Source organism: Macaca fascicularis, chromosome X, assembly GCF_037993035.2.
Source record: "Macaca fascicularis isolate 582-1 chromosome X, T2T-MFA8v1.1".
Classification (NCBI taxonomy): Eukaryota; Metazoa; Chordata; class Mammalia; order Primates; family Cercopithecidae; genus Macaca; species Macaca fascicularis.
This window is the reverse complement of record NC_088395.1, coordinates 87,501,258-87,509,506: the sequence shown is the minus strand read 5'-3', so window position 1 is coordinate 87,509,506 and position 8,249 is coordinate 87,501,258.

The following is an 8,249-nucleotide window of genomic DNA, read 5'->3' as shown; positions in this document are numbered from 1 at the left end:
AAGTCTAGGAAAAACATACCCATGTAGAATAGAAATGTATACTTGTATTATACCTAACACTGATGAATCAGAGAAAAAGACATGGCTATTTTTATACAGGCAAAATTAACAAACTGCTCTGGTTTGCCAAAGTATTTGCTAAATTATGTAAACTTGGATTTATATCCAGTTTTAGTCTTCTGCATATGACTAGCCATTTATCGCTGCACCATTTATTGAATAAGAATCCTGTGTCCATTACTTGTCTTTGTCAGGTTTGTCAAAGATCATATGGTTGTATGTGTGTGTTCTTATTTCTGGGTTCTCTATTCTGTTGCATTGGTTTATGTGTCTGGTTTTGTACCAGTACCATGCTGTTTTGGTTACTGTAGCTCTGTAGTGCAGTTTGAAATCAGGTAAATTGATGCCTCCAGCTTTGTTCTTTCTGCTAAGATTGCCTTGGGTATTAGGGCTGTTTTTGTTTCTATATGAATTTTAAAATAGTCTTTTTTAGTTCTGTGAAGAATGTCATTGGTAGATTCATAGACATAGCATTGAATCTATAAATTTATTTGGGCAGTGCAGGCATTTTAACAATATTGATTCTCCCTATCCATGAGCATGGAATGTTTTACAATATATTTGTGTCATCTCTGATTTCTTGGAGCAGTGGTTTGTAGTTCTCCTTGTAGAGATCTTTCACTTCCTTAGTTAGCTGTATTACTAGGTATTTTGTGTGTGTGTGTGACATATATGAATGGGAGTTCATCCCTGATTTGGCTGTCAGTTTGGCTGTTGTTGGTGTATATGGTGTATATGGATGCTAGTGATTTTTGTCATTGATATTGTATTGGGCAACTTTGCTGAAGTTATTTATCAGCTGGAGGAGCTTTTGGGCCAAGACTATGAGGTTTTTTAGATATGGGATCATGTCATCTGCAAACAGAGATAGTTTGAATTCCTCTCTTCCTGTTTGGATGTCGTGTTTGTGTGTCTGATTGCCATAGCCAGAACTTCCAATACTATGTTGAAGGAGTGGTGAGACAGGACATCCTTGTCTTTTGCAGGTTTTCAAGAAGAATGCTTCCAGCTTTTGCCCATTCAGTATGATGTTGGCTGTGGATTTGTCATATATGGCTCTTGTTATTTTGTGGTATGTTCCTTTAATAGTTTATTGAGAGTTTTTAACATAAAGAGGTGTTGAATTTTATTAAAAGCCTTTTCTGCATCTACTGAGATAATTATGTGGTTTTGTCTTTAGTTCTGTTTATGTGATGAATCACATTTATTGATTTGCACATGTTAAATCAACTTTGCATCCCAAGGATGAAGCCTACTTGATCATGGTGAATTAACTTTTTGATGTGCTGTTGGATGTGGTTTGCAAATAATTTTTGGGAATTTTTGCATCGATGTTTATCAAATATATTGGCCTGAAGTTTTCTTTTCTTGTTGTATCTCTGCCAGGTTTTGGTATCAAGATGATGCTGGTCTCATAGAATGAGTTAGGGGAAAGTTCCTCCTCCTCAATTTTGTGGAATAGTTTCAGTAGGAATGGTACCAGCTCTTCTTTGTACATCTGGTAAAATTTAGCTGTGAATCTGTCTGGTCCTGACCTCTTTTTTGTTGTTGTTGGTAGGCTACTTATTAGTGCCTTAATTTCAAAGCTCATTATTGGTGTGTCCAAGGATTCAATTTCTTTCTGGTTTAGTCTTAGGAAGATTTATGTGTCCAGGAATTTATCCATTTTGTCTAGATTTTCTAGTTAATGTGCATACGGGTATTCGTAATATTTTTCAATAGTAGTTTGTATTTCTGTGGGGTCAGTGGAAATATCCCTCTTGTCATTTCTAATTGTGTTTATTTCAGTCCTCTCTCTTTCCTTCTCTATTCTTGTCTGCTTGTCTTATTTCAAAAAGGCAGTGTTCAAGCTCTGAGATTCTTTCCTACACTTGGTTTATTCTGCAATAATACTTGTGATTGCATTATGAAGTTCTGTAGTGTGTTCTTCAGCTCTATTAGGTTGGTTATGTTCTTCTCTGCACTGGCTATTTTGTATGTCCGCTCCTGCCATGTTTTATCATGATTTTTAGCTTTCTTGCATTGGGTTACAATGCACTCCTGTAGTTCAGTGAACTCCTTTGTTATCACTATTCCGAATTCTATTTCTGTCATTTCAGTCATCTCAGACTCCACCAGGTTCCAAACCCTTGGTAGAGGCCATGCAGTCACTTGGAGGAAAGAAAGTACTCTGACTTTTTGAGTTTTCAGTGTTCTTGCACGATTCTTTCTCATCTTTGTAGACTTATTTACCTTCAATTTTTGAGGTTGTTGACCTTTAGATGGTCTTTAAAATTTTATCCTATTTGATGACCTTCAGAGTTTGATTGTTGTATAAGGTGGATTCAGCCAACTGGCTTCATTTCTGGAAGATCTTATGGGGCCAACATTCAACTTTCAATTCCTGGACTGCATGTTCTAACTCTAGGGGACTTGTATTGGGCCCCAGCATTGTTCTCTGATTCCTCGAGGTTTGGAAGCTACTGCAGCTGGAGGACTGAGGTGCAACAGCTCTAGCCCAATGTTAGTGAATGCAGGGGTGCCAGCCTCCCTGAGGGAGTTCATCACAGTGACAAAGGGAAGGCAGTTAAGGAGGAGTGGGGGGCCTCTGATGGAGACTGTGTGTGCTGTTGCACTAGAAGTGATGTTGGTTTGGGGCAGGCTGCTGGCCAGGGCAGGTCTGGGTGCCTTTTCTGTGCCCTGCAAGTAGGAGTGATCGCTCAGGATGTGGGAGGAGACCCTGTTCTCTGGGCAGCATTAGCCGCAAGATTGGGGAACTGGTGGGGCGGGGCTTGCTGGCTCTGTGCCCACCAAGGCTCCATCTACAATGGTGGTCTGCAGGGGTCATGGGGCTGCTTCACTCCCGTGTGCTGGCAGGGCAAGTAAAGCAAAACCCACCTGTGCTGACACCCACCAGCAAACTGATGTGGGGAGTTGCTGTGGGTTCAGGGGAGCCTGCAGTATAGGGAGGGAACATGCAGGCTGGTACACAGCTGTAGGGACCACCACACTGGAGCTCTCCACCTGTCAAGCATGGTTCAATGGTGCAGAAGCTACGATTTGTAATATGTTTCTAAGTTGGATTCTTCAAGCATACATTTTTAGCACATTGAAAATCTTACTCAGTTTCCTTAATTTCTTGGAATTTTAGGAATATTTAATTATATAAGCACTTATTTATCTATATAAGCCATACATAATAAAGGTCCTTTTAATTTAAGTAACTTTATGATATAATTTATTTTTTGAGGTAAACATTACTTGCTTTTATTTATTGTGTTAGAAATAATATAATAATTTACTAACAACATCTGAAGGTAGAAAATCCCACACTCACATGGGAGGTCATGATCTTTATAAATTACAGGCACATAAATATGCAGACACAAAGGGGTTTACAGCTTCTGTTCCAAAATTTCAGCCATGTGGCCAAAAGCAGTGACACACACCTGTAATCCTAGCACTGTGGGAGACCAAGGTAACAGAATCACTTGAGCTCAGAAGTTTGAGAACAGCCTGGGCAACATAGTGAGACCACATCTCTACAAAAAAATTTTAAATTAGCCTGACTTGGTGGTGCACACCTGTAGTCTCAGCTACTTGGGTGGCTGAGGATCGCTTGAGCCCAGGAGATCAAGGCTGCAGTGAGCCATGATTGTGCCACACCACTCCAGCCTGGGAAACAGAGAAAAACCCTGTCTCAAAAAAATGAATAAAATAAATTTAAAAATTAAGTAAATAAATAAATAAAATTTTCAGATATTAATTAAGAATAAACACAGAAACACAAAAGATCGCCAGTCCGGATATCAAAGAGCTAGTCCTCTTCCTGTTAGACAAAAAAATTCCTAATTATTTGAACTTAATTAAAATAGACAAATAAGACAACAAATTGAAAAAAAAAACTAGCAAATGCAATTCCCTGTTGTCTCTCACCCAACATAGATATTATAAACATTTAATTCACTTACACATATCATTGATAAGAGTACAAAATCAAATTCCTCATGTATGGTCAGACTATAAAACCAAATTCCCAGTAATTACTCCTAGCTGTGATAAATAACTTATTAGCCACAAATGAACAAAAACAAATGAAATCAAAACACAACATTAATAAAGATGAAGATCAAAACTAGAGAAATAGAAAGTCAGCAGTGCTGGTGAGGAGTGGTGGCTCACACCTGTAATCCAAGCACATTGGGAGGCCATGGCAGAACGATTGCTTTGAGCTCAGGAGTACGATACCAGCCTGGGCGACATGGCGAAATCCCGTCTCTACCAAAAGTACAAAAATTAGCCAGGCTCTGGTGGCTCATGCCTGTAGTCCCAGCTACTCTGCAGGCTGGGACTGGAGAATCGCTTGAGCTTTGAAAGTGGAGGTTTCAGTCAGCTGAGATTGCACCACTGCACTCCAGCATGGGTAACAGAGTGAGACACTGTCTCAAAACAACAACAACAACAAAAAGAAAGTCAGCAGTGCTATATTGCCAATTTGGAGTCATCTCTAGAAGCCAAGAGAGACTGGTCTGGGCTTAAATAGCTTATGGGGTGCACTCCTCTCATTAAGTTTACTTGGTTCTGTTAGAAGAATTCACTAGGCATCTCAGTGGAAAACTGTTAAAAGACAATTTTCAAAAAAAAAAAAAAAGTAAAATCATGACTGTCATATAAATATGTTATGTATTTCATTTAGCCATGAGGAAGCAACACAGATATGACTACTGGTTCAAAAGAGACTCTGAAGAACAAACAAATTTAAAGATCAGAAAAATTAAAATAAATGTTCCAACAGAAGCAAAACTGCTTTTTTCAAGTAGAATGGGGGACCAAAAGAGAGAAGTTATTTGAACTTCTCTTGGATAGACAGAATTTGCAAATCCATAAATAAGAATTATTTTTCATTGATACCATTTATTTAGTTTACAGAGTTATAAAATAGCTTCTAGAATCATAAAACTCAGAGAGGTGTTCTCTAGAGTCTAGAAAATGGATAGTTTTCCAGTGAAGTACTTTTCATTTTTCTACAGAGTGTCGCCTCCAGATTCTGTCAAACTTAGGTTTAAAACTCTGCTATTACTGTTCGCTAGTTGTACAACCTGAAGTTCAGTGCATAACTGCTTTCTCCCTCAGTTTCTTCCTCTATAAAACAGTAATAATGATGCCATTCTCTTGGGATTGGAAAAGTGTAACGAAATATGCATTAAAGAGTGTCTGTCTTATAGTAACTGCTCAATATATGATATTGCTATTAGTAAATTAGTGACTTTTGAATCTAGCTACTTTCTTTTCCTCCTCCGTAACTTTTATCATAATTTCACAACCCTAAATTATGAGAAGCAGGAAAACATACTGGAAAGAGTATAGATTTCAGGCTTAAACAGATCTGAGTTTATATCTAGGTTCGAATATTTATCAACAATGTAATTTTTGGCAAGAGATTTAAACTGTCTATTCTGTTTCCTCGTATGTGAAGTGTGATAGTAAAAATTATCTCATATAATTGCTGGAATAATAAAAATAAGACAAAATAGCAAAGTGCTCAGTTTTGGGGGAACAGATGGTGTTTGGTTACATGGATAAGTTCTTTAGTGGTGATTTGTGAGATTTTGGTGCATCCATCACCCAACCAGTGTACACTGTATCAAATGTGTAGTCTTGTGTCCCTCAACCCCTCCCACCCTTTCCCCTGAGTCCCCCAAGTCCATTATATCATTCTCAGGTCTTTGTGTACTCACAACTTTAGCTCCCACTTATAAGTGAGAACACATCATGTTTGGTTTTACATTCCTGAGTTACTTCACTTAGCACAATGGCCTTCAACTCCATTCAGGTTGCTGTGAATGCAATTATTTCATTCATTTTTATGGCTGCATAGTACTGCATGGTGTTTATATACCACATTTTCTTTATACACTCGAATGATGGGCATTCCGGTTCAGTCCATATTTTTGCAATTGTGAATTGTGCTGTTATAAACATGCATGTGCAAATGTCTTTTTCATATAACGAATTCTTTTCCTTTGGATAAATATCCAGTAGTGGGATTGCTGGATCAAATGGTAGTTCTACTTTTAGTTCCTTAAGAAATCCCTGTGCTGTTTTCCATAGTGGTAATAGTTTACATTTCCACCAGCAGTGTAAACTTGTTATCTTTTCACCACCTCTATGCCAACATCTGTTCTTTTTTGATTTTTAAATTATGAACAATCTTGCAGTAGTAAGGTGGTAAAACACTGTGGTTTTGATTTACATTTCCCTGATAATTAGTGACGTTGAGTATTTTTTCATATATTTATTGACCATGTGTATATCTTTTTATGAGAATTGTCTATTCATGTCCTTAGCCAACTTTTAATGGTATTGTTATATATTTTCTTGCTGATTTGAATTCCTTGTAGATTCTGGATACTAGTCTTTTTTTCAGATGCGGTTTGGAAAAATCTTCTCCCACTCTGTGGATTGTCTATTTACTCTGCTGATTATTTCTTTTGCTGTGCAGAAGCTTTTTAGTTTAATTAAGTCACATCTATTTATTTTTGTTTCTATTGCATTTGCTTTTGGATTCTTGGTCATAAACTCTTTGCCTAAGCCGATGTCTAGAAGAGTTTTTCTGATGTCATACCCTAGAATTGTGTGTGGTTTCAGGTCTTAGATTTAAGTCTTTGAACCATCTTGATTTGATTTTTGTATAAGGTGAGAGATGAGGATACAGTTTCATTCCTCTACATGTGGCTTGTCAGGGACTTGGAAGAATGATGATTGGAAAATTTGTGAAAATCCTTTTCAGGAAAGGGTATGTGGATGAACCTCTCTGAGTGGTAAAAAAAACTGTGAAGACATTTGTATCCCATGTGAGTACTCACAAACGGGTGATCTAAGTGGAGGAGGAATTTAATAATCAAATGGATAGGATGACCCATTCTGTGGACACCACTCAGCCTCTTTCGCCAGCCACCCCTGTCATCACCCAATGGGCCCTTGAACAAAGTGGCCATAGTGGCAGGGATGGAGGTTATGCATGGACTCAGCAACATGGACTTCGACTCACCAAGGCTGACCTGGCTATGGCCTTTGCTGAGTGCACAATTTGCCAGCAGCAGAGACCAACACTGAGCCTTTGATAAGGCACAATTCCTTGGGGTGATCAGCCATCCACCTGGTGGCAGGTTGATTATATTGGACATCTTCCATCATGGAAAGGGCAGAGGTTTATCCTCACTAGAATAAACACTTATTCCAGTTATGGGTTTGCCTCTCCTGCAATGCTTCTGCCAAGACTATCATCCATGGACTCACAGAATGCCTTATCCACCATCATGTTTACTATTCCACACAGCATTGCCTCTGATGAAGGCACTCACTTTACAGCTAAAGAAATTTGGCAGTAGGTTCATGCTCATGGAATTCACTGGTCTTGCCATGTTCCTCAGCATCCTGAAGCTGCTGGATTGATATAACAGTGGAATGGCCTTTTGAAGTCACAATTACACCAACTAGGTGACAATACTTTGCAGGGCTGGGGCAATGTTCTCCAGAAGGCCGTGTATGCTCTGAATCAGGCTCCAATATGTGGTACTGTTTCTCCCATAGCTAGGATTCATGGGTCCAGAAATCAAAGGGTAGAAGTGGGAGTGGCACCACTCACCATCACCCCTAGAGATCCACTAGCAAAATATTTGCTTCCTGGTCCTCTGACATTATGTTCTTCTGGCCTAGAGATCTTAGTTCCAGAGGGAGGAACACTGGCCCAAGGAGACACAACAATGATTCCATTAAACTGGAAGTTAAGATTGCCACCTGGACACTTTGGGTTCCTCCTACCTTTAAGTCAACAGGTTAAAAAGAGAGTTATAGTGTTGACTGGAGTGATTAAGCCAGACTATCAAGATGAAGTCAGTCCACTACTCCACAACAGAGGTAAGGAAGAGTACTCATGGAATACAGGAGATCCGTTAGGGCGTCTCTTAGTATTACCATGCCTTGTGATTAAGGTCAATGGTAAATTACAACAGCCCAGTCCAGGCGGGACTACAAATGACTGAGACCCTTCAGAAATGAAGGTTTTGTTCACTCCACCAGTGAAAAACAAACAAACAAACAACAAACAAAAACAAACAAACAGACAAAAACAGGACCTGCTGAGATACTTGCTGAAAGCAAAGGGAATACAGAATAGGTGGTAGAAGGTAGTCATCAATACCAGACAG